This window comes from Crocuta crocuta, unplaced genomic scaffold (assembly GCF_008692635.1).
Source record: "Crocuta crocuta isolate KB4526 unplaced genomic scaffold, BGI_CrCroc_1.0 scaffold290, whole genome shotgun sequence".
Classification (NCBI taxonomy): domain Eukaryota; kingdom Metazoa; phylum Chordata; class Mammalia; order Carnivora; family Hyaenidae; genus Crocuta; species Crocuta crocuta.
In genome coordinates, this window is record NW_027527429.1 from 5,550,165 (window position 1) to 5,576,945 (window position 26,781).

At 46.8% G+C, this 26,781-nt stretch overlaps 1 long non-coding RNA gene across 4 annotated transcripts; it reads left to right on the top strand.

Annotated features, from left to right (window-relative positions):
* Window positions 1-26,443, top strand: LOC144226258 (uncharacterized). Of its 4 annotated transcripts, XR_013333580.1 has the most exons (4): window positions 1-384; window positions 1,330-1,433; window positions 16,982-17,152; window positions 25,900-26,443. It is a non-coding gene; the product is annotated as an uncharacterized LOC144226258 (long non-coding RNA). The 4 variants fall into 4 exon arrangements; XR_013333581.1 differs by lacking the exon at window positions 16,982-17,152; XR_013333577.1 differs by lacking the exon at window positions 25,900-26,443 and having other exon boundaries at window positions 16,982-20,295.
* The last annotated feature ends 338 nt before the right edge of the window (window positions 26,444-26,781 follow it).

A 26,781-nucleotide genomic window follows, 5' to 3' on the forward strand; every position in this document is an offset into this window, starting at 1 on the left:
ATTACAGTGAGCCCGTGGGCAGGTGCCATCAGATCCCAACATCAGTCACAGACGGAGGTCAGGCCATTGATGGGGAAGCTTGGCCTCTCCTAAGGCTCCCAGCGCCTGCTCTTGGACCTGCGTCCTGAGTACAGGACATTAGGAGATGTGTCCTGTGTAAGTCGCCGAAGAGGTGGCATGCTGTTGACCTGCCTACCACCCCCCGCCCCACAATGAAGCTGACAAATGAGCTGTTTTTGCGGTATCTACTCATGGTCTCTGGTTCCTGGACTGTGTACTGTTTGCCTCGGCTCTGCCCAGGTTTCTGTATTGATCGCCCCTGAACGTTTCATGTAGCAGGGGAGAAATTTTAGACCAGCCTACGTGACATTCATTTCTTGGAGGGTAAGTTCAAAGGAGTTCTTTTATTGTTTTGGAAATTGTAAAAAATTGCCAGCATTGTCTTGGTTTCATTAATGTTGCCTAGAAACGGAGTCCTCCCTCTTCCCTTCCTCCGGGCGCCAAGTCCATTTCCAGGTCAGGAAAGTTTTCTCTAATCCTTTTTATTGTTGCCTCATACTCATTGCTAGGATGTGCTTTTTTTTTGTTTTGTTTTTTGGTTTTTGGTTTTTTTGGACCAGAGCAGCTTTTATTCATGGGATGAATCTCCTTGGTTAGCCCTCTGCCTCTGTTATCTTATTTTTCTCATCGTTTTAATCTCTGTATTCATTTCCTCTGTGATTGTCTAAGGTGGCTCAAGTTCATCTTCAGCGACTGATTTGGTTTCCTTCAATAATGAGCTTGATTTTTTTTGCCTCCCGGTGTGAATTTAATATCTGCCTCCATTCTTTATGTCTATAAACTTGTTTCTAGGACCGCTCCCTTCCTACTTCACTGCAGCCAGGAGAATTAAACAAGAGACCTTTCTTCCTGAGTTGCACAGAGCATACTGAGCAGGTCTTTTCTAAAAATTCCCTCTGTTTTAGAGTATGTCTGTTTCCCCGGGAGGTCTTTTCTCCTGAGGGTTGGGAGCTCGGCTCATGTGCCAGGAACCTAAATGCCTTCCCAGCCAGGCAGGCACGCGGAGCGAGTGGAGCCGCTGGGTGGAAAGACTCTCAGAGCTGCTCATCTGACTTGTCAACAGAGGCAGAAAATCCCTACTTCTAGGTGTGAAATGTCTGGACTTTCCAATGTTGGGTGAACCTAGTGAGAGGCAAACACAACACGATCTCTCCCAGGACTCTAGGTTTCTGAGAAGGCTTATAAAAAAAGGCTTTATCCCAAGGGGCAGAGCTTTCCATGAAGTTCCATTTGGTCCCTTCAATAATGAGCTTGATTTTTTTTCCCCAGCCGACACGATCTGGAGAGAAGAAGACTTTCCCAGCCCGCTTGATGGGGGACAGGAGGCCCGTGTCGGTCAGCCTGCACTCCCCATCCTTCAGCTGGGGATGAAGGTATTGTTCCCGGCACTTTGTTTGATAAGATGTTGCCAGTAAAATGATCGTTCATGGCGATGGTGATGAGCGTGATTGCAGATGTCATACATGGCACTTATCAGGCGCCAGACGGCCAAGTGCCTGTGTCTCGTGTATCCGTTATCACCAACCACTCACTCAGCAAGGTGTTTGGGATGTAGTAAGTTCTCAGTAAAGCAAATGTTCATAATTTTGTTATTGTTACTAACGCTGTTGGTATTTGTATTGCCCTGAGATGTGATTAGCACAACTCGTGGGACACACCAGGCCTGCATCAGTGCTGGCTTCTCCTTCCCGCCTCTTGCTGAGAATAGCAACATTTTCCAGGGCGCTGAGGCCAGAGCACACAGACAGATGAGTGGGAGGGCAGCTTCTGAGCAGCAATAACAATGGGCACCAACCCGGGTGTGGGGCGCGAACACCTCCTAACATTTGGAACAACTTTGTAGAGTTGGTGGTATTGTCTCATATTTTCTAGACAAAATAAAAACCGACTTGTACGTTTCACTGGGTCGAACAAGATTAGAACAGAAAATTCTTCATTAAATTTGGTAACATGATGCCTGAAGTTTGAGGACAGTGACAAAGTACCTGAAGCAGATTAAGGTGGGTTGAAGGGAAAGGAAAGTTTTATAGATAAAGATACAATCATTAAGAAAATGAAAAAACATCCTATAGCGAAGAAATCAATTTGTAAGATAGGATAGGCATAAGATTAATCTTACTCATCTAATAAAAGGTCTTCTATAAAATGAAGAAAAAAATTACAACCAAATATAAAAATGGGCAGTGAATATGACTATAAACCAGCAATATGTAGAAGCAGAAATCCAAAACCTTTACAAACGACTTCCTCGGAGTCCAAAATTTTCAAACTAAGGGTAGAAATCTACTTTTTACTCGATGATAAAAGCCAGTAGTAGAGAAGATGAAGGGGAAAATACTGTTTCCTATTTGCTGGTGGGAGTGGGAAAATCTCCAACCTTTTAAACATGTGATTGAAAGCATCTTTTAAAATTTAAAATATACCTTTGACTCACCAATTCTGCGCTTTCACGTGAGGATCATTCACTCATGTTCGTAAGATGTATTGGCTGTACTACTTCCTCGCTGTACAGTTCTTGGGCAAGTTTACCTCAACATGCCTCAGTTTCTTCGTTGGAAAAATGGGGATAATGAAGGAGCTCATCTCATAGGATTGCTGTGGAAATCCCGTGAGTGAACACAGCGACAAACACTGTTAGCATCTTGATCTCTATTACACATTCTTCTGCAATTTCCTTTTCTGATCAAACAGTACTTCCTCATGAGGATGGAAACAGCCGGGTCCCCTTTATCTTCATTTTGCTACGTTTTGCTACACATGCTAAAGCTCTTCTCAGTTATAGCCTGAGAAGCTGAATTTGGGGGCCCCAGGGCCCCTGGGTAATGTTAACCTGTGTTCTTTTGTTTATGTTTTTTTTTCCTGAGAGAGAGAGAGAGCATGAGCAGGGGAGGGTCAGAGAGGGAGTTACAGAATCTGAAACAAGCTCCAGGCTCTGAGCCTGCTGTCAGCACAGAGCCTGACGCGGGACTCGAACCCATGAACCGGGAGATCATGACCTGAGCCGAAGTTGGACGCTTAACCGACTCAGCCACCCAGGTGCCCCAACCTGTGTTCTAAAGTATAAAGAGTGTGTGTTACTCCAGATTCACCCACAGGCATTATGAGATCCATCCACTAGATTTGCTGATATGTAAGCCTATTGCTACTTAGATTTTGTCTTCCAGGGCTGTTGATTTATATTCTTTGAATTTTTCTATTATGTGGTTTGTCTCTTCTTCATTGATTTATAGAAACTTTCTACTTGGTTGTATATCTTACAAATATCTTTTCTGAGTCTATGGCTAATTTTTTTTCTGTTCATTCTGTGCAGACATTTTCATGTTAATGTAATCAAATGTATCCATCTTTTGCTATCCTTTTTTTTGTCTTGTTAATAAATCATATCATTCCTTTTTTGCTCTAGACCTTAATCAATGAGGGCAGACAGGTATGTGAGCCAACGAATATGCTGTCAGCTGTGCCCAAATGCCAGATGTCATGCTCCTTCTACATTACTCTCTTCTTTTTTTCTCTTATTTATTTTGAGAGAGAGAGAGAATAATTCCAAGTTCCATGCTGTCAGCACAGAGCCTGATGCAGGGCCCAATCCTACGAGCCAGGAGCTCACGACCTGAACTGAAACCAAGAGTCCGTTGCTCAACCTGACTGAACTGTCCAGATGCCCCCACATTACTCTCTTCTTCACTCCGGAGTAGAATGCCCCAAACTATTGGACACCTAAACATGACACTTATATGACAGGTCTCTGAATCTTTATAGAATTGTTCTCTCTCTCTCACCCTCTGGAGTGTATCTTATCAAAGCCTCCTACATGCCAGCCTCTTGTGGGTCATCCAGTCAAATTAGCACGATTTCATTCCTAACACAGGCAAATACGGTGCCCAAAGGATGACCAGCAGGCCCATGTCTCTTGAGATTATATTAAGGCAGAGGGTAGAATAGTTAGTTAACATGGTTCAAGGCTGTAAATGTACACTCCCGTCCATTCCAGGAGGCTGTGAAATATTTCTGATCCTTTCGGACAAGGAAGAAAGAATGTGTTTGGTAGATACCACGGACCCAGGGATCTAGAAAAGATACTACATTGGACATGACAACGGCCCCTGGGCTACTGTGTGCTTGCATATTTCTCCTCCTTCCCTGCCATCCTCCGAGATTAGTCTGTGTTGTGGGGGTCAGGCTGGGGAACTAAAAGGAGATGACTTGGTGATCCCCACACTTGTAGTGTTAATGCCTGCATTGTCCCTAGGATGGGACACTGTCAGTGATGCATGTTTGTGAGAGCGACAGTTTCAGACATTGTCATTTGGCTTTTCCAACTGGAATAGCCTGTAACTCAAGGCCAGAAATCCAGTGTGGGCATCGTGCTAACCACCGATGTATCTGCTTCAATGATACATTCCGGGACTGACGAGTTTTCTGGTTCTGGTGGGTCTAACATGAAATAAAACTGGGCTAGGACTCCATTTATTACCTGTTGCCCTAAAAGAGTACCATGATGTCAAGTTCCTTGAGTATCATTGTTGACCAGGACCCTCATCCGACAGTACTGAAAACATTTGAGTGTTCCCTTTTCCACACGATGCAGTGACTCACATAAGTAGGCCCATTTAGGGAAGGGCTGGGAGTCATTATTATGGACTTTTCTGGGACACCTTATCCTGGGACCAACTTTTCCCTCAGTCACTGGCTTCTGGTTCTAAAGACTGGGCATTGGGTGACGGATATGACTTCCTAATGGTGACTTCCCTCAGTCTTCTAACCATCCTTCTTGATTTCTCTGATCGTACAAATTGGCATTCCCCTGGCTGGCTGCCTCCTATCCTCCCCTTGGGAAGCCGCGTTCAAATGAATAATTTTCTGCATAATTTTCTGCCAACCACATTCCTCGGGCAACGCCTCCAACCCTGCCACTCATGAAAACGTAACCCACCTGGCTTCTGGAACAAGGTGCTCCCCTCTTACGTCTGTTGTTGTGCATCCCTATCTTCCCATGGTCTTCGTGGCACCTCCTGCCGTCAACACGGGCAAACCGAGGACAGTTACCTCTCTGCGTGTCACTGTCCCTGGTGGCCTCCTACCTGCACATTTCGTGCTGCCTTGGTGACTCATGTACCCTTTGGGCCTTCCTGGGAATACCGTACAGATGGGCTTTCTGGTCTCCTGTGCTGTGTAAGATAGGCCGGCTCCTGCAAGGTCTCTGTGGAATGCCCTGTGAGTTCAAGGGAGTCTCTGCTCAGCCTCCAGGAAACCCAAATGGTCCTCGGCCCTGTGGAAGCTCTGGAAGTTTCTTATCACTGCCTGGAAATTGTTCTCTTCTCAGAAATTGTTCTCATCCAGCCTTATGAGCTTTGAACCTATACAGGAGCCGGTTGATTTTCAGCCTTATGAGCTTTGAACCTATACAGGAGCCGGTTGATTTTCAGNATTTACATGAACATTTTAATACTCTATGTTTATAAATATGTTTTATATTTATTTTTATATTATAATATAAATATACTGTATGTAAATATATAAAAATATTAATTACATATGATTTATAATATATTTATATAATATATACATGTTAATAATAACATATAATTGATTATTATATTATGATTATTCATTATATATATAATTTATTGTCAAATTAGCTAACATGTAGTGTATAACGTGTGCTCTTTGTTCTGAGAGTAGATTCCTGTGACTCATCACTTACATACAGCACCCAGTGCTCACCCCCACAAGTGCCCTCCTCAGTGCCCACCACCCATTTTCCCCACTTCCACCCTCAGTTTGTTCTCTGTATTTAAAAGTCTCTTATGGTTTGCCTCCCTCTCTGTAACTGTGGTCTTCTGTTAAGTGTCTCAAATTCCACATATGATGAAAACATACGATCTCTGTCTTTTTCTCACTGACTTATTTCACTTAGCATAATCGACTCCAGTTCCATCACGTTGTTACAAGTGGCAGACTTCATTCTTTCTCATTGTCGGGGGGATTCCTATGCAGACTTCGGCCCCGATTTCACTGGGTAGGTGCTTCGTTTCAGGTACCCCGACCCACACATGCTGAGCTCTCGTCTCTTGGCTCCTCCGCTCAGCCAGATTGTCAGACTCTGCTTGGGTTCCCCTCTGTGACCTACAGCCCAGGGGGTAAGCCTGAGTGGCCACAGGGCTCACTGGCCGCCCCTTCCTTGGGGTCCCCGGGGTCCGGGGTCAGGCAGCTGTACTCTAAGTTGTGTCCAGGTCCCCAGGTGTCTAGGGCAGGGGGTTCTGGTGGCCACTTTCTCCCTCTGGCCCAAAGCAGAAGTCGTAGCTTTTCTATCACATATGCGATCTTTATTTACTGCTCTGGGAATGCTATCGCCTTTTTAACCTCAATTTTGTATCCCGCAACCCTCCAAACTCTCCTCATTTTCACTGGTCTGGACTTTCTCTTAAGTATTTTATATAAACTACTATAATATCTGCATATAGATGGTCTTATCTCTTCCTTTCTGGTTCTTGTACTGAGTATTTCCTTTTCTTTTCTTATTCTTCTAGCTAGGAGCCAGAGCGCGTCTTTGAGCGGATGTGATAATAGAGGCTGTCCTTCCTTTGTTCTTGAATTTATTCGAGATTGACTAGTGGGTTTTTCAGATACTGATGGCTTTTAAAATCTCTTCTTGTTCCCAATTCCAGGAGAGTTTTCAAGTTTCACCATTTCCTAAAATGGTGTTGAGTTTTGTGACTGCCCTAGCTGTACCTATTGGGATTTTCCTTGGGGCTTTCTTATTTTTCTTATAATCTGTAATTTATTATTAACCACATAATAAATGCTTTCCTTTTGAAATATCATACATTCCTGGAATGAAGTTGCATTGTTTTTTTAAAATACAGTGTGGCGTTTCATTTGCCAAAGTTTTGTTTAAAATGATCGCATCCACCCTCACAAATGAGGCTGGTTTATCTTCTCCTTTTCTTCTACTCCCCGGGTCCAGTTTGGTGAAAAGGATGCATGCTAGATTTTTCCAGTGAGTTTGGAGTCTTCTTTTTTGAATCTCTGGAATGGTTATTTAAGTCAGGTGGTTTTTGAAGGTATGGCAAAATGCACCATCAAATCATCCCATCCTGCTCTCTTTTCAAGCAGGAATCTGATTACCAACCAATTCATTGTTCTCAACGTGTTTTGTTTTCGTAAGATTTCCTATTTATTTCTTTGTGCATCGGTGTGGGTAACAGAAGAGAAACGAGTCACAAGCCGAGAGCTGCCTCAGAAGCTCTGGGTTCTAGCAGGACAGAAGCCACCATTCCAGGTGCAGGGGCTCTGCCTGGGTGTGGGGAGTGGCTGTCAGTCAGACTTGCTCTGAGGGTCACCCGGTGCATTGCCCCAACCCTCGGTCTGGCCACTGTGGATCCCCCAGCAGCCTGGTCGGCAAGCCCTCTCTGTTTATAGCGCACAAGCCTGAAGGCAAAAAAAGACTCCTGCCCCCAGCGTGCCCTCTGCGAGATGGAGACGTCGAGAACCCCCACCCCATGCCCTCCTTTGTGTTCTGTGTCTTCTAGATTTTACTTTACAGTGTGACACTGTGGAATGTGTCCTGGGTCCTACATTTTAATTGCATTCGGCTAGGAGTGTTTCCATTTTTACTGTTTTCAGATCTGTTGGCATAAAGTCACACAATGCAGCCTTTTATGGGTTTTTAATAACCCGCCACACACACTGTCATTAGAGCGCCGAGACTACTCCTTGTCTCATTTTTGTGCCTCTTTTCTCCTTTTTTTAATGATCAGTGTTATTTTGCTGACTTTTAAAGGAATTGGCTTTTGATTTTGTGGATTTTCTTTATTGTTTCTTTATTTATCGTTTTATTAATGTCAGTTTTTGTGTTTGCTATTTTCTTCTTGTTACTTTCTTTAGGCTTAAGTGGCTTTTCTTCTTCCAGAAGAAACAAAACTCCTTTGTTTGAGAATGCTATTTGTAACAAATGTGGTAAGGCTATAATTTAAACCCCAAGTACCAATTTAGCTATATGCTTCAAGTTTTGAAATATATAGTATTTTCATGCTGTTTAGTTTTAGATACTCTGTAATTTTCATTGTGAATTCTGCCTTCAGCCGTGAGTTACTAATAAATGTATGTTTAAGGGTCCCCATATCTAGAGAGGAAAAAGCATTGTCTACAAAGTTATCTTTTATTCATTTACACTTGAATTGCCCTATGCCTAGCAAACATAATCTGTATTTTATTGATTGTCTCAAATTGATTGAAAATTTCTGTGTGACTTAACACATGATAAGTTCTATATAATCTTACTCGTGTTCTTGAAAAGAACATCTATTCTATACTTTGGAGACATTGAAGTTTCATATAAGCTCTCTTTACTCATTTTATTGGTTATCAGTTTTGTCTTGCACATTTGATATGTCAACTCCTAGCATAGAAATGTTGAAATCGCTCTCAATGATTTAAAATTCAGTATCTTTTGAGGCAGTGTTGTTGAGGCATACACATATGTGATTCTTCTGATTGGGTTGTCTTTTTAGTAATATAAAATCTTATAGGGTCCTTCTTTATCCTCACAAATGCTAATTACCTTAAATTCTCTTTTGTCTGATATCAATAGTGCTACCCTAACCAGTTTTTGGTCAACAGTTGTGAGACATACCTTTTCCCATCTTTCAATTTAAACTTTTTTATGCAGTTTTATATTTCTCTATTTATATATGTATTTCTTTTAGGTAATATTAGCTAGATTTTTAAAGATTTTACCTGATAACCGCTGTCTTTTAACTGGGAAGCCTAATCCATTTATATTTATTAAGATTATGATATATTTTGACTCATTTCTCCCATTCTTTTTTTGAAAACAGTTTTTTTAATATTTATTTATTTTTGAGAGAGAGAGATAGAGTATGAGTGAAGAAGCACAGAGAGAGGGAGACACAGAATCTGAAGCAGGCTGCAGGCTCCAAGCTGTCAGCACAGGACCTGATGTGGGGCTCAAACCCATGGACTGTGAGATCATGACCTGAGCCGAAGTCGGACACTTAACCAACTGAGCCACCCCAGCGCTCCTCATTTCTCACATCTTATGGTGATTTTCTATTTATTATCCTTTATCTTTTCTTTTTCTGAACTTCCCTTCCTCTTACTGGATTAATGAAGTTTTCTACATTCAGTTGTCTCCCACCTTTTTCTCTGTGGATGAACCAAAGGTTAGACTCTCATTAATTTAGTGGTTACATCAGTGTCAACTTAACTGTAAAGATTTTTGTAGAAAATTCTATAAGAAATTATTATCTCCTTCCTCCATCCAGTTATGGCAAGAATTTTGTTATGCTTATGCCCATTTAAAAACCCACGCTCTTATTGTCCTTCAGACTTTTTATTTTGGGGTACCTGGGTTGCTTAGTTGGCTAAGCATCTGACTTTTGATTTGGACTCAGGTCATGATCTCGTGGTTGGGGGATTGAGCCCCTGGTCGGGCTCTATGCTGGCAATGTGTAGCCTCCTTGGGATTCTCTCTCTCTCTCTCTCTCTCTGCCCCTTCCCTGCTCTCGAGCATACATGCACTCTCTCTCTCTCTCAAAATAAATAAATAAACATATTTCATTTTTACTTTATTTTTAATTAAAAAAATTTTAATTTATATTTGAGAGAGACAGAGACAGAGCACAGGTTGGGGGAGTGGCAGAGAGAAGGAGACAGAATCCAAAGCAGACTCCAAACATATTTTTAAAAATACTTTTTATTTTATCTTTTTTTAATAGTTTGTTTATTTAAATAATCTCTACACCCAGCATAAGGCTTGAACTCATGACCTGGAGATCAAGAGCTATACACTCTTTTGACGGAGCCAGCCAGGCACCCCAAGAGTTTTAATTTTATCTTCTTAAAACACACACATACGCATGCGTGTGCACGCACACACACACACACACACACACAAGTTATTTTCATAATGAATAAGAGAGTATACTGCCATAGTTTATATTAATTTCAGGGCTCATCATGCTTCAAGCCCACCACGCCCGCCTTCTGTGCTCGCTTTTCCTCTTGCTGACCGCTCATGGTAAAATACAACAGAAAATGGCTTTAGCTGAGTCAATAGAAGGAAATTATTTGAAGGAGACTGGGCAGTCACTCCTTGTGACAGAATCATGGCGAGGCCAAATGTCCAAGAATAACGACCACAACCCCTCCACAGAACTGACCCTATGAAAACCACACGCACTAACCCCAGCAGTACCCACACCAGCCACCCCGGCCGCCGCCTCTTCCAGGCTGTCCTCTCTGAGGAATGGCGTCACGCGCAGCCTGCATTTGGGGAGTTACACTCCCCTGCTGTGGGATGGGAGTGTCTGAGGAGTTTTTGGAATTCTTCTGGACGGGAGATTTGTATCTTCTCCCTCGCTTATTTAATGTATTCAATCGTTTGGTATCAGTCAAGATTCATGGATATTTATTTTGTACTTTGGTTATAATTCTAAACAGCTTTTTAAAAAAAATTATTGTGTTGCTGCTATTGCTCCAGTGTTGGCTACAGGGCACTCTTTCAATGGGCTCCTGTGCTCTTTTGACATCAGTGGGTTTTTTTGTTTAGTGTTGCTTTTGTTTTTGTTTTTTTGTGTGTGTTTGTTTTGTTTTTGTTTTTGTTTTTTTGTGTTTGTTTTTGTTTTGTGGTGTTGTTGTTGTTGTTTTGGGCATATCCTTACTCTCTGACACGCCAAAATTCTCCAGGTTCAACTTGTATATTCCTTGCCCCGGTCCTAGAATTTGCCATTTTCAAAGAAGCCCTGGTCCCTGTTACTAGTATTGGAGACAGTATTAGAAACTAAGATCTTGGGGCCCAGTGTGACGTGCTCTTCTCACACTTTTGACAACCTATCCAAGGACCAAAGCGACTGATAAGAATGCTATCCAATCAGGACACCTGGGCAGCTCAGTCGGTTAAGCTTCCGACTCTTGATGTTAGCTCCGCTCACGATCCCATGGTTCAAGAGTTCGAGCCCCGCATCAGACTCCACGCTGGCAGTGAAGAGGGCTCCTCCTCTCTCTCTCTCTCGTTCTCTGTCCCTCCCCTACTCACTCTCGCTCTGTCTCTAAAATAAACGATTAAACTTTTTTTTTAAAAAAGGATGCCATCCAAACATAACTGCAGATTTGGCTTTAGGGCTTCAAAAACAGATGACTCTTTCGTCTTTAACAGCAACCTCAGACAGCAAGTGGGCACCATTTGTAGGGATGAGACTCCCTGCCAGGACTCAGGAGCCACTCAGCGTTCCTTATGCTGCACTAACGTACAATTTACCATTGGGAGGAAGACACAGTGTTTGGTGAAATTGCTTGAGAATGACAGCAGTCACTACTTTTCATTTTCATTTTTGTTCAGAGAGATAAGACATGCTGTTTGCCGGAAGGTGGGCGATGGTGGGTGAGGCGTGCAGAGAGTTTGAGTACAGGGGCTGCGACAGCACATGTGACCTGGCAGACTTCCCCAGGGGTCCCTCCTGCGCCAGAGGACCAGAAAGCAGCAAAAGGCGTAGCTGGAGCTGGTGGGAGGAGGTGGCGAGGGGGCTGGACAGAGGGCAACAGTCCCAGAGAGCAGAGCCGGCCACCAAGGAGGGCAAATGCGTGACAGGAGAGACAGGCACAGGGAATAATTTCTGTACAAACCTCAAATTGTGCTGCCGGGACGAGGCTGCCGTTTCAAAGTTCCTTGCTGGGCGGGGCCAAGGGAGGAGTCGCCGAATGTTCTGGTCATCTCCAAAGGTGCAGGTGTGATGGGGGCCACCTGGATGGCTCGGTCCGCTATGAGTCCGACTCTCGATTTTGGCCCCAGTCTTGATCCCGAGGTTCGTGAGATTGAGCCTCTCATCAGGCTCCGTGCAGAGCCTGCTTGGAATTCTCTCTCCATCTCTGCCCCTCCCCTGCGCCTGCGCTCTCTCTCAAAATAAATAAATGAACTTAAAGTGCAGGTGTGATGGATCATGACACAAATGCCCAATTCCGGGGTCCCCTCACCCTGCCTGAGACCGGTGTACACTTTCACTCTGGGGGACAAGATACAAACAGAAAGTTGGCCGTGGCAGTGGCATGGCAGCAGAAGGGACAAACTGAAGACATAAGGTGACAAAGTTGAGATGACAAGAAGGGAGGGCAGAAGGGATGAGCTAGATAAAGAGGGAGAGTGCGGCTCTGCTCCAGCAGGGACTGCACCTGAGCAGAGCCCGTAGCAGGTGACAGGGGCGGGGGGTGCTCGGTGTGGGATCTGGGGGTGCAGAGTGTGAGATGGGGGGATGTCCCCCTCCCCTGGACACGACCCACCTGACCCAGGGGCTGAGTGACATCCAGTCTGACAGCATCCTTCATCCTCAAGAGAAAGGGCTCAGGGGGTGATATAAAGCAGCCGGGGTAAAATGTATCCGCCTGCACCGCCGCCGAGAGCCGGGGCGGGGGAGGCCAGGGTCCTGGGGTCGACGCCCACGTTTCTCACACAACAGCGATGTGACCCTCGGCAGTTCAGTGGACCTATGTGGGCCTCAGCTTCCTCATCTGCAATTTGGGTCGGGGATAATTCTTAGGTCCTCTTCTGATCCACTGACTCTCATTTTGACTCTGTGATGGTTTTGTCAATTTCTCTGAGAATATGCCAACCGTGGGCCAGTGTTCCTCACCGTGAAGAAGGGGGCCTGGGCCCTGGGTCACACAGCATGTCCTGGGGCCCTGGGGCCTTTACTTTTTAAAATTCCTCATGCGGAGGCACCTGGGTGGCTCGGTCGGCTGAGTGCCCAACTCTTGATTTTGGCTCAGGTCATGGTCATGAGGTACACGTGTTCGAGCCCCGCATTGGGCTCTGCACTGACAGCGAGGAGCCTGCCTGGAATTCTCTCTCTACCTCTCTGTCTGCCCCTCCTCCCTCAAATAAATAAATAAACTTAAAAAATTTTTTTTTAAATATAAAAAATAAAATTCTTTATGTGATTCCAATCAACATCCAGAATTAGGAATCACTGCCTTAAAACAACAGTTCTCAGACCTGCATGTGCATCAGAATAAATCGGGGAGGGGGCCCTCTTACAACTGATTGCTGGGTCTTACCCCCGGATTTCCTGACTCCATAGGTCCAGGGTGGGGCCTGAGAACTTTCATTCCTAATGATTTCCCAGGTGATGCCACTGCTGTCACTGACCTGGTGACCACATTTTGAGGACTAGTGACTGCATTGAAGGAAAACACTTCTTGTTTCCAAATAACAGTGAAAGGTTGTATTTTTCTTTAATCTTGCTTTCATTTTTCAACTCGATACAGAAGAGCTAAAGAGAATTTTGTGCTGAGTTGTTCAGTACTTTTCCATCTGACATTCTAATCAAGGTGATGTCGACCCCAGCGTAAATTCTGGGAAGGGTATTGTAATTCAGTAACTGAAATTAAGTTATACCTGTCTGGAAGAAGGCCGTGAAGACAGAAGAGGGTTCAGTAGGAAGTGCCGAAGGGAGAGGTCAACAGCACAGGCCAGCAGTATGTGTGAACCACTGTGCCAGTGTGGCCCACCTGGGTGCCCGCGGGGACAATCTGGTCATCACTCAGAACTGAGACAGACTTGGTCTCTACTCAGTGGTATCTCCAGCCCATCAGAAAAGACAGATGATCCAAAGAGTAATTGCAATAGTGCGATCTTACAACCGAGGATGCGCGGGAAGGTGTGTGATGAGTTCTAACCAAGCTGGTTAGGATCACGATCACTCCTTGAAAGAGGAGAACAGAATGGGGCTCTTTTTCTTTCCCTTCAGTAGCAAAATTCACTTGACATAAAATCCACCATTTAGAATGACTTAAAAAAATATAGAACAGCAGGCTTTGAAATCGTGGTGACATAATTTGACTTCTCAGTCGGATTATGAGGCTAATATAACATGAAAGGGAAAATCCTACAGTGTTCTTAGTTACTGGTTGGTCTCAAGGTTTTATGGCTTGGGGCTATTTTGTTCTGTCGATGTTCTTAGGATTGCTTGTGGCAATTGAGACTAAGTGGTGTCAGGCAATATAATGCAATTGATTTACAAACCATACAGGCTTTATTTCTTTTCTGTAGGACGTGTTATGGCATAGGAAATGTTGCATCCTGCCTTTCCTTTATTTGCAATACTTGAACTTTGCTTTTGTATTTCACAAGTGCTTTCTTGAAAGTAAACCTGTCCCTAATTAAAAAAAAAAATCCACCATTTAACGAATTGAAAGTGTGCACACACGTGGCATTTAGTACATTTATAATGTTAGACGCAGACACCATTGTCTAGCTCCAAAACACTTCGTCACCCCGAAAGGAAACCCTTCCCCATTAGCGGCCACTCCCCACCCCCTCCCGCAGCCCTACTGTCTGTCTCCGTAGATCGACCTAGTCGGGACATTTCATATAAATGGAATTCTACGCTATGAGGTCCTGTGTGACTGGCTTCTTTCTTTCCCTGAGCATCATGTCTCAAGGCTCATACATCAGTGTTTCACTCCCTTGTGTGGCCGAGGAATATTCCGCTTTGTGGACGGACCACATTTCGCACATCCGCTCCTCAGGTGATGGGCATTTGGTTTGCTTCCACCTTCTGGCCATTGGGATCAGCGTGGCTGTGAACGCTGGTGTGTGTCCCAGTGTCGTGTGGACACCTGCTTCCATTTCTCTTGTATATACACCTGGGAAGGGACATAAGGGTCATATGGTAATTCTGTGTTTGACTTATTGAGGAAGCTTCTTATTTTTAAGAATACCCTTCAAGTGTACCTGTGGGTCCAGAAGTCTGATTAGTAGAGCCAAGAGTCGGCGCCCTGTGGTGGGGGGCGAGGGGGCCCCACTTCCACAGAACATGCTGCTCTCAGGACCCACTACCTGCAGGTGCGTCCCCGAAACAAGAAGATGGGACCGATGCGGGCCGATGGCTCCTTCAGCCTCAGGCAGAGGAGGGGACTTCGGGAGGCCGAGTCCTGATCAGCTGGGTACCTGCGTCACTTGCATTTAGATCTTTTAACTCTGTCGGTTTCAGTGACTCCTGCTTCGTGTTTTGAAGCAAATGGGATTTAAATTGGCATCAAAAAATGGTTTACCAAGTAAAGATTCTTTTCCGAGGAGTGTTTGAAGCATCTTTCGGAGGCAAGTGATATGAGACCCTTAGGAGAGAAAAAGAAAATGAGAACATGCATCACGTTGACTTCCAGGCTACTTTTCTGGATGAAATTTCATATGGATGAAAAGCCTATTGAGAGAGGCGGGCCCAGGCTGAGGGTGGGGTTCGTCCTTACTCTGCCTCCCNCTCCCGGGGCGGGGGGGTGGGGACATGGCCCACCCCCCATGGCCGGGCCGGGTGAGGTGCCAGCGTGGGTCTTCTCCTTAGGAGAGCGAAGCTTCTGGCGACATATGGGCAGCAAAACCAGCTCAGGCCTCACCCCTGCCCTCGCAGGCTGCTGACAGAGGCCCCCCGGGTCCACGCTCCTGCTGACGACCACCGGGGTCCGGCTGGGCCTACGGTCCACGCAGCAGCTGCTGCTGCTCGCAGGGGTGGGAGGCTGAGGGCCAAGGGCTGGGCGGCCAGCATTCCCACTTCCAGGGCTGGCCGCGGCTTTTCATGGAATTTTCTTTCAAGGACATCGTGAAGGGCAGAGAGGCACATACTGCACGTAGTTGTTCAGGGGTGATTTCTGCTCACAGGACTGCATTTTGCGAGTCACCAGGTGAGCACCCGGACGGAGAGACAGGTGCAAAGCGCGGCATGGCGTGAGGCGTGCTCACTGCGGCCGAAAGGGGCTCCTGCCCAGGGGGGCGCATGCCCGGCTCGTGGGGGAGGGCGTGCTGACGCTGGGTCCCCTCCTCCAGCCTGGTGAGCTCATGTCGGGGTCGGTTCCAGTGAGACCACAACACCTGGTCCACAGCCACAACGACTCCTGAAGTGTTTGTACAACACACAAAGGAATTTCCAAATCATGTTTTCAACCAAAAGCCACACGTGTCTTCTTCCACATGTAGGAACTACCAGTTACAATAAAGTAGCAGGAAGTAAGTGCAAAGACACACTGTAAACATGATTGCTGAATAAATGTACAATAAGCCAGTGATTCTCAAATATACTTGTGCATTACACTCGCCTAGGGGAACTTGCTAAAATGATCTATCCCAAGTGTCACCCACCCCATTCCGCAAATCAGAATCTGTCCAAGAAGTCAAGAACAGGGATGCCAGGGGCATCTGGGTGGCTCAGGTCGTTTCAGCATCTGACTCTTGATTTTGGCTCCGGTCATGGCCTCATTTCGCGGGATCAAGCCCCGCATCAGGATCTGTGCTGATGGAGCAGAGACTGCTTGGGTTTCTTTCTCTCCCTGTGGCTCAGCTCTTCCGTTGATCATGTTCTCTTTCTCCCAAAATAAATAAATAAACGTTTAAAAAATAAATATAGATATATATATATAAAAGAATAGAAGTGCTATGNGTTTGTGTGCTGCGCAAAGGCACCTGGCCGCGGAGACTAATAGGGACTTAGCCACCAGTGTGTGCTGACTCAGGGCTGAGTCAACCAAAAGCAAGGACATTCTGGGAGGATTTTCTGTGCCTGTCAGCTGACGCCACACACAGAATTGTGTTTTTAAAAAATTCCCAATTAATTTTGAAGCATAACCAGATTTGGGCATTGTTTGGGCTTTCAAGCGGCGCTCAGGTGAATTTGGTTACTCGCAAAAAGCGTTTCTGGGGACCTTCTTAAGAGGTTAAAACATATACCTCCCTTGCATTGTTAAGTAATCGATTTAATGGGGGTTTTTTTCTATTTTATTTTTCCTGAGGCTTTGCGTCTGAGCTTACAAAGCAATTGTAAAAATAGCTATTGTTCTTACTATAGAACGATAGTTATTCAGTGATTGTCCTCTTAAAGAGTTAATGAAGTTTTCTTTCTTTCCTTTTTTTAAGTAGGCTCCAAGCCTATCGTGGAGCCCAGTGTGAGGTTTGAACTTACAACCCTGAGATCAAGAGTTGGACAATTAACCGACTGAGCCACCCCCACCCCCACCCCCACCCCAGTTAATGAAGCTCTAATATCCTGCTGATCCATACGAATTTTCAGCAACTTCACCATCACTTCAGGTAGGACCGAGCCCATAGAAGAAACTTATAATTCTGACCTTATTTCCAGTACCTTCCATGCTATGTGAGCTTGGAGGCCATGATGGGGCTGATCTCGCTGCATCTTTCCATGTCACCGGTCATGAACCTGTGTGTAGTGTGGTGTGGTGTGTTTGAGGTGCGCAGCAAACATGTGTCCACCTGTCTTCACACGCAGATGGGCTTTGCTGTGACCACCCTGTAGGTTTCCATAGAGACCTAAGCATTCCTTGAGCTGGGGGCTCTGTCACGTGCCAAGAATAAACAGGAGTCTAAGGCAGAATTTGTGTCTTCCGGGAGCTCATGGTCCAAGCAGATGATGCCAGTCTACTCAGGTCCAAGCAGATGATGGCAGTGTACTTAAGGATCGACTGCAGCCTGAACAGGGAGACTTCTATCCCATATGGCGTGTTCTGATTCCGTCTCAGACTTTATCACCGCCCTCTCAGAAGTCCACAGGATGTAGCAACATAATTCCTGCGTTAGAGTGGCCAGACTTCCTGCCACGCGGGAGAGACCGTGTAATCCTCCGGCCCGCGGAGATGCCATGGTGTTCACCCCTGCCATCCCTTCAGGCATCACCTTGAGAATTTCTTTACTCCTTTTGAATGTATTTTCTACCTAATCGTGATGATACCAAGGTAGTTTTCATAGCTAAGTGACCTAAAGGAGTACTTCCTGGGTTTTGACATTTCCATTGGAAAAAAAGAAGGAAGGACGGAAGGAAGGAAGGAAGGAAGGAAGGAAGGGAGGGAGGAAGGGAGGGAAAGCAAGGGAGGAGAGACTTGCCTGGATGAGGTTTGGCTTCTAGAGTGAGGGGCTCAGAGAGTCCACAGGCCAGCGTACGCCAGACCAATCCAATCTCTCATCGGTTAGTTCAGTGTGAACAGGCCTGGGATGGAGAGAGAAACAAGACCACTTCCCTGATCTCCAGGACTTCAGTCTGGTTGATCCATCTGGTGGTCGAAACGGGCACGTAAAGCGAGTGCTGTTGCGTGACTGTGATAAACGTCTCAACAGACGGGAGAACACAGCACGGGGCAAGGTGGCAGATGGTGATCATCCCTGATGGCAAAAGCGATGACGGCTGGGAAGTTTCTCATAAGAAGGATGTCTGAGCTGGGTGTTCAGAGATGAGGAAGCGCTTTCCAGGTGGGCCAGGCGGCGTCGGTTCTAATTAGTTTTTAGAGCCAGCCTAGGTCACTGGCTTGATGAAATCCATTAAAACAGCTCCCAGAAGGTAATATGCACCACACAGAAGTGTTGTTAAAATGTCCGATTGTGATCTGGTGGCTCTGGGGTGGGGTCCAGGGGGCCCCGCCAGGCAGTCAGCCACCACACCTGCGCAGAGAGGCTTTACCGGAACGGCCCCAGACAGTAACACCCGCACAGACCTGCAAAGTCCCAGGCACCCTCCTCCCCGGAAGTTCAGGGCACAGTGGTGAACAGGACCAAGACAGTCTCTGTCTTCAGGGACTTCAAGTCCGGTGACCACGAAGGAAAGAACAAAGCCCTGGACCAACTCAGTTTGATCTAGAACCTTCCTCTGAACAGCACTCATAAACTCTCTCCTTCAGTGCATTGTGTCCCGGCCCCGGGTAGCACCTGCGTCCTGGTCTCAGTGAGCCTTGGAAACTGACGTGGCTGGGATTAGCGTTTCCCTGTCTGTCCTGTAAAAATAGCTCCGTTTGGTACAATTTTAATTTAGCGGCTGCTTGCAAGGTGCTCTGGGAACAAGCAGGCGCTGTCAAAGCGCCATCTACTCCTGAAATGTTTACTGGGTCCTGCTGCCAATCAGACACCACGGTGGGGGGGGGCGGGGGGCGGTGGATGACACCACGGTCTCCAGCCTGCGGTCACTGCCAGGAAAATCGGTAAAGAGAGCAAATGAAGGTAATGATGTCGAACAATGTCACAAAGCGTAGGAGGTGCTGTGTTCCATGGGGGCGCGTGGTCCACAGGCCTCAGGGGAAAGAAGGATTGTTTCTTGGAGCTTGAGGTGGCGGCTGAGGGCGGATGGATTATTCCAGAAAGTCTTGGCCCCGCCCAGCCAGACTGGGATTCTTTCTGCTCCTTGACCAGCCCCTCCTCCCTCCACTCGGGCAGCCCAACCTCTGGGCCCGTCTCCCCTCTTCCTGCCATCCGGTGGGCTTAACACTTAGCCTCTGGGGCTGCCTTCTCGGAGTCCCTGCAAGGTTACAGGCGACCAGCCATTTCCTGAGACATGGGGTTTTTGCTGCTGAAGTGAGAACGGTCTGGGCCAACCGGGATGCTGAGGATTCTGGTTCCTCCGACGCTTCCTTTGGCAGAACTCAGCGCATTGCAAGCCCCTTGTCTCTGTCCTCGAAACAAAGAAGTGGCTCCACAAGAGCAGCGCTGACACGGGCACCGGCAGCCTGCCGCTCGGCACGTGGCGGCCACGAGCGAACACTGGCGAAAGCAGGTGAACACTGGTGAACACTTGCATGGAAACAGGTCTCTGTACCCTCCTAGAAAAAGAGTAAGTGTTTATCAGGCAGACAAGGCAGGGATCAAGCTCTGGATTTGGAGAGCAGCCTGTGCAAAGGCCCAGGGGCATCGAGCTTGATGAGTCTGAGGAAGGCAAGCTGTCCTCCACTGCTTCTAGGTCCTCCACTGTCCCTTCTAGAGGATGGGACAATATTCTGGAAATACTCAAGAGGCTAATGTGTGCTCATCACTTGGGTATGGGGGAGGAGGGCAAAGGAGGGCGGGGGACAAGGGTCACATCCAGATTTCTCATCGTAAAGTTGAGAAAACAACGTGAGGAGCAGGTTTGGGGAGGAGGGAAGGTGTGTGTGTGGCGTGGAGCACACAGGCCTCCAGGCGACCCAGGGGGGATCTGATTGTGAGCTGCCGCTACCTTCCTCAGCTCACTCTGCTATAGCCGCATACCCCAGGCCCAGAGGCCTAACCAACAGAAATGTCTGTCTCTCAGCTCTGGAGCCGTCCTTGGGTTCGAGCCCCGCGTCGGGCTCTGTGCTGACAGCCCGGAGCCCAGAGCCGGCTTCAGATTCTGTGTCTCCTTCTCTCTACCCCGCCCTCACTTGTGGTCTCTCTCTCTCTTTCTCTCCCTCAAAAATAAATAAGCAAATTTAAAAAATAAAATAAAATAAGCATCAGCCAAAGTCACAACTGCCTTTAGTTGAACACTGTTGCATTTTTAAAAATTATCATTCCGGGGCGCCTGGGTGGCTTAGTCAGTTAAGCGTCTGACTTTCACTTAGGTCATGATCTCGTGGTTCGTGGGTTTGAGCCCCGCGTCGGGCTCTGTGCTGACAGCTNATTCCAAAAGTAAAAGCTACCAAACTCCCCAGTGGTGGTGAAAGGTGGTTTGGACAATAATCCTAAACCGGCTCAGAGCTTGAAGGGACCGGAGGGTCTCCAGCGTGCTTTAATGGTCATTTGCATTTTGACCTTTGAAGAACAGACCTCAGTAGACCGCACACCTAGCGAGGGAGTCAGTGCGTGAGAAGAAAGCAGCCTTGAACCCCCTTCTCTGAACTTCCTGTGGGGCCACAGCCTGCGGGAACATCGGAGGTGGAATCTGTAATAAGGCAGTGGGGTCACCTTGCTGGGAAGGAGGAGGGCCTTGTAAAGAGGTGACCGAGCTCCAAGAGGAACCCGGCTCCGCATGTTGGGTGTCCCAGAAACCTTGCACCCCAAACAGTGAGGAGGTGGCCAGGCCCGACCCTCACAGCTTAGGACGCCTGTTGGACACAAGGTCAAGTATGCAGAACTCGAGAGAGAGAAGGCGTCTAGTGCGCTCCAAGGCTCCAGACACATTTCACAAACAATTAACCACGGCAAATGTAAACACTGCAGGCTTGAAAACGAAGGCCGCGACTATAAAAATGCTCACGCGCTGAACTGAATCAATCAATTCCAAGGCATCAAGTCAGTGAGAACAAAATTCAATCAGAGCTGCTCTGCGGTCCTCGCACAAAATGGCTTCGGCTGCAAATGCAGTTCGAGTGCGGAGGGGGAAGAAAGGGGGGGGGGGCTTGATCTGGTCAGTGTGGTGGCCAAGTGCATGCCCTTCCTCCAGGATTCCCCCCGGAGCTGGGGCAGATGGGCGTCCCTAAGCTTTTCTGGTGGTGAGACCCTCCTGTTTCTATGCAAGGAGATCTCTGGTCTTGGCGCCGCGCTGGCGGTGCAAACGTGGCCCGGCCACGTGGGTGGCAGCAAGCAGGGCTGGGCCATCAGCTGCCTCCCTCCTGATCCCAGCAGCTCGTAAGTCCCCAGGGCGCCCCGGATGAGCTGTGCGTCCCGGACTGGAGCCTGGCCGGGTCTAGTGAGCAGGACGCATCTATCCCTGATTTTGTAAACCGCTGGGATGTGAGAGGCAGAATCCACTCCTGCTGCGAGGGACGGGCACGTGCCCCGGTCCGCAGAGGACTTCCTGAGAACCGGATCGTCGGGGGTGGGATGTCACCAGCCACGGTGGCCTCCAGCGCGCCTGCCTGGCCGCCTTCAGCACCTGCCTTAGCAACGCAGAGCGCCGGCTCTGTACAGATCACTTGTCACTGGAGTGAGATTCATTTAACATAAAATTAAGCACTTTAAAGTGCCCCATTTAGCGGCGTTTGCTACGTGCACGACGTGTGCAATGCCACTCCTTTCTAATTCCAAAACATTTTCATCACCTCAAAAGACAACCCCATGCCCACTGTTGTGAGCTAAATATTTGGTCCCGGGCTCCCCGTTGGTGTGGTGAAGCCTAAGACCCACTGGGAGGGTGCCAAATGCTGGGGCCCCCAGGAGGGGATTAGGCTGTTGGGTGGAGCCCTCAAGAGTGGGGTCGGTGCCCTTGTAAAAGAGACCCGGAGAGACACGTGCCCTTTTTGCCATCAGAGGACACCACAAAACAATACAGCCTTCGGTGAGGAAAGTGAGGTCCTCACCAGGCGCTGAATCTGCCAACGCCTTGATCTTGGACTTCCCAGCCTCCAGAACTGTGAGAAAGAGATTTCTGTTGTCTAGAAGCCCCCCGGGTCATGGTATTTTTGTTCCTGTAGCCTGAACAGACTGAGATACCCACAAAGCACCCTCCCTAGCCCCCAGCCCCAGCTCCTGGCGGTCACCGATCCGCTTTCTGCCTCTGGATTAACCCATCGTGGAAATTTCATACGAGTGGAATCATATACTATGTGGTCCTGGTGACTGGACTCCTTTACTTCGCAGAGTGTTTTGAACTTCATCTATGTGAGCTTTGATGTCAGTATTTCACTCCTTTTTATGGCCGAATAACATTCCCTTGTGTGGCTATACCACATTCTGTTTATCCATTCATATTTTTTAAAAAAAATTATGTTTTATTTATTTTTGAGAGAGACAGTGTGAGTAGGGGAGGGGCAGAGAGAGGGACACACAGAATCCGAAGCAGGTTCCAGGCTTTGAGCTGTCAGCCCAGAGCCTGACCCGGGGCTCAAACTTGTGAACCACGAGATCATGACTTAGCCTAAGTCGGAGGCTTCACTGGACCACCCAGGTGCCCCAGGTCATTCACCTATTGATGAAAACCTGAGTGGTTTCCACTTTCTGGTTACCGTGAATAATGCTGCTAAGAGCGTACACATACTTGCTTGGGTTGATGTTTCAGTTTTTGGGGGGCTTATATACCAAAGAGCAAAGTTGCTGGGCCATACAGCCACCCTCTGTGTGACCCATTCAGGATCCAAATGAATTTGCCTCCAATGTGCATTGAGGGGTCTTGAGGCGTCTCCAGGCCTTGCCACTGTGTGTCAACTGGTTTCCAAGCTGCAGATTCCAAATTCCTTGGACAGAGACTCAGTTGGCCCATTGGGGGTGGGCCCGGTCTAATCGGCATTATGGGGGGGGCTGGGGATGACAGAGGCGCAGGGCACCTCACGCCCCAGCAGCGTGACAGTCGACACATTCTGTAGGACGGGAAATAAAAAGCAGACGTTTTTATCCCTTCGAGGGACACCCAGGAGCTGCCTGTGGCCTCTAGAATTGTCGGTCTTCGGTTCTCAGGAGCCGGCAGTAATTCTTAAACAGCTGCTTTTATGATTTACAACGTCACCAAATTTTACATGATTGTTTCTAAAATACCACATAAAGTTGTAACATTACTATAATAATCCAGCAGAATGACCATTTTCCAGATCGTTCCAAATGAACAAGGCAAAACACCCAGCAATTTTATGGGAAATGGCTCTCTGCATTGTACATGCCCGTAAATAGGGAACATTAATAATACAACGCCGAGGCCCCACACGGAACACAGGATGAGAGCCCTATCTCATGGCAGCTGGGTGTGATGAATAATTAATTTCTTTGCTGATACCAAAAGGTATACTCTATTACTAAAATACACTGACATTTTCATTCACGACAGACACCCACTGTATGTTGGAATAATAAAGACCAAATTATATCAGAAAAAGCAGGGTTCTCACACATGTCGAAGTGAAAAAAAATACAAGCTGCTGCACACAGTGACTCAGTTGTAATTATTTTTAAACTGCTCTGAATATGCGGTTCTATCGGGAGGTACAATCTCGTTGTTTAAGATGGGAAGGCCTCAGTCATTTGCTTCAGATGCTGAAGGAGAAAAAATTTTAAAAACGTAGTGTTCTTGGACACCCAGCTGGCTCAGTCGGTTGAGCGTCCGACTTCGGTTCAGGTCATGATCTCACGGTTCGTGGGTTCGAGCCCCGCATCGGGCTCTGTGCTGACAGCCAGCTCAGAGCCTGGAGCCTGCTTCAGATTCTGTATCTCCCTCTCTTTCTGACCCTCCCCTGCTCACGCTGTCTCCCTCTCTCAGAAATAAATTTTTTAAAAAATTTAAAAAATTTTTAAAAATTAAAAAAAATAAGCAGTTTGTTTTCACCATAGTAGATAAAAAATTAAAATTGGCTCATAAAAAAATAACAACTATCTTCTGAAAACTCTTCATGTCTTAAAGGTCAACTACATGCATGCAAGGGTGTATCATTTTTTGCAAATAAATATTAAAGAGAAAGATTTCCCCAAGGTGTTATGAACTCTCTATAAAGTATGATTCACAACATTATATTTATAGGAACCCATAATCTGTTCTGCCCTAACTCTTTGAGTTATTTCCAGTTTTTTCTTTCATTGTAAATATTACGGTCATGACTGTTTTGTGCAAAAATCTTTGAATTTTGAAATTTCTCAGGTTAGATCTCTAAACTCAAAAGGCACAGGCATGTCCCATGCCAAACTGGAGTCAAGGAATGTCAGAACATTTTATGACCCGATTGACAGTATCAGACAATGTTCACTTCAACAAACTCTCATCATTGTTTGGAATTTTTAATTTAAGTTTTTATATCATGTTATTTAATTTGAGAGAGAGCAGAGGAGAGGGGCAGAGGGAGAGAGTCTTAAGCAGACTGAGCATGGAGCCCACAACTCAGGGCTCAATCCCACCACCCTGGGATCATGACTTGAGCTGAAATCAAGAGTCAGACGCTCAATCGACTTAGCCACCCAGGCGCCCTTGGAATTTTCGACTTCTAAAAACTGCTCGTGGGTGAGTACATAGGATTGTACTTTATTACCATTTATATGATTATTTATAATTGTACATTATTATTAAACCACTTTTCATGGTTATTAATAAAGCTAGGCATTTGTCCAAATATTTATTAGTCACTCATTTATCATAATTTGTGTACATCCTACCTTGCATTTGCTCATTCTATTACAGTTTGAATGCCTTTTATTCATATGTATGAGAAATTGAAATATTAATGCTATTTCCATTTTTCATATTTATTTGAAATACTTTTTGAAATCAGATGCCTCTGAGTTCTACATATGGTTTGCTTTGACACATACTATTTAAATTTTGATGGATTCCACTATATTTATCACTGTCGTTGAAATAAATGCTAGTGTTCAAACTTGGAAAATCCTGTGAGAGTCACAGAGTTGAGAAATACATTTAACATGTATTTCTAAACTGTTCGCATGTAGACTTTTCAGCATAATATCTCTTTTAACTTGACTGGGATTTGTTTTTCAATGGGTCTGTACTTAACTTGTTCTTTTCACAAATTATTACTCACCATTCGATGAGTGAGAAGGATTCTACTTCTAACCTGATTCATAATTCCTTCTTCTTAAGAGATTACATTTTCTTTTTTTCTTTTTAAGGTTATTTACCTATTTTTGAGAGAGACAGAGAGTGTGAGCTGTGGAGGGGCAGAGAGAGAGAGATAAAGAGGGAGATTCCCAAGTAAGCTCCACACCATCAGCACAGAGCCTGACGCAGGATTCAAACCCATAAGATGGTGAGATGGTGACCTGAGCCAAAACCAAGAGTCGGAAGCTTAACTGATTGAGCCATCCACATGCCCCTACATTTTCTTATTTTAGTTTTCTTTTTTTTAGTTTATTTCTTTTTTTAGTTTATTTTTTGAGGGGGAGGGGATAGAGGGAGAGAGGGACAGAGAGAGCGAGCGAGAATCCCAAACAAGCTCTACACTGTCCGTGCAAAGCCTGACTCGGGGCTCGAACTCACAATTCGTGAGATCATGACCTGAGTCAAAACCAAGAGTCAGACCCTTAACCTGACAGGACACCTCACGACTGAGCCACCCAGGCGCCACCCCCTGCATTGTCTGATGTAGTCGATTTGACCGCGAGCTCTAATGCACTGTGTTGGTGGCTTGCTTGTCTATTATCGAGCTAAGTTTATTCCTGTGCCTTTCCCACAGGTCTGGAGTGGAAGGGGAAAGCAGCCCCTGACCTCGGGGTGCAGCCAGGCCCGCTACGTTCTTGGGGTTCTTCACGGGAGCACACAGACGTCAGACAGGGCCGCCCTGTGACCCTGCTGAAGCGGGCCCAAGGCCGCTCCACCATCTTGTTTGAACCCAGACAAAAAGATTAGCGCTGTGCCAGTCGCCGAAGTGACAAACGCCCGCCACCCTGGCTAACGGGGGACCCCGGCCTCCCCCGCTCACTGCTCTGGCCTCGCCTGCGCCCGCCGTCCACACACACTTATTGCAACAACCAGTCACACAAACGTCCCCGCTTTCTGCGGACGCTCGGTTCCGAGCGTGCAGCTGGGAGCAGTTCGACGGAACCGAACCAGTAAATGTCGGATCCAGCTTTCAGCTTTGGGTGAATTCAGGCTCTCAAAGAATCCCTTCGGGAGGCGCCCGGTCTTGGGAGATAGATTCTCTGGTTTTTGGGTTTCTGGAGCCCGGCGCCTATTGGCTCCTGTCTGAGGTGTCAGCGCGCCCCCTGCTGGTGAGGACAGGTTCTGGGCTGCAGCCCCAGGAGGAGAGGTCTGNNNNTGCCCTCTGCCCTGGTGTTCTGTCGCCTTCTGGAGCTGATGCACTCATGCTGTTGGCTTGTCAGGACCCTGTTTTGTCCACACCTCCCTCGGCTCTTGAAGAGCTATCGGCACCTCCAAGTCAGCTCTACCCCCTTCCACACGGATGCTGGTGGCATCTCGTTCAGGCCACCGAGGTGGGCCCTTCAGCAGACCTGCTGGCCTGGGCTCTGCGTCCCTAGTAACGGAGAGGCTCGAAGGTGCAGAGCTAGCGAGCTGTCTCCGGTAGGGCCCCTCAGCCTTCTGTGGTATGCTCAACAGC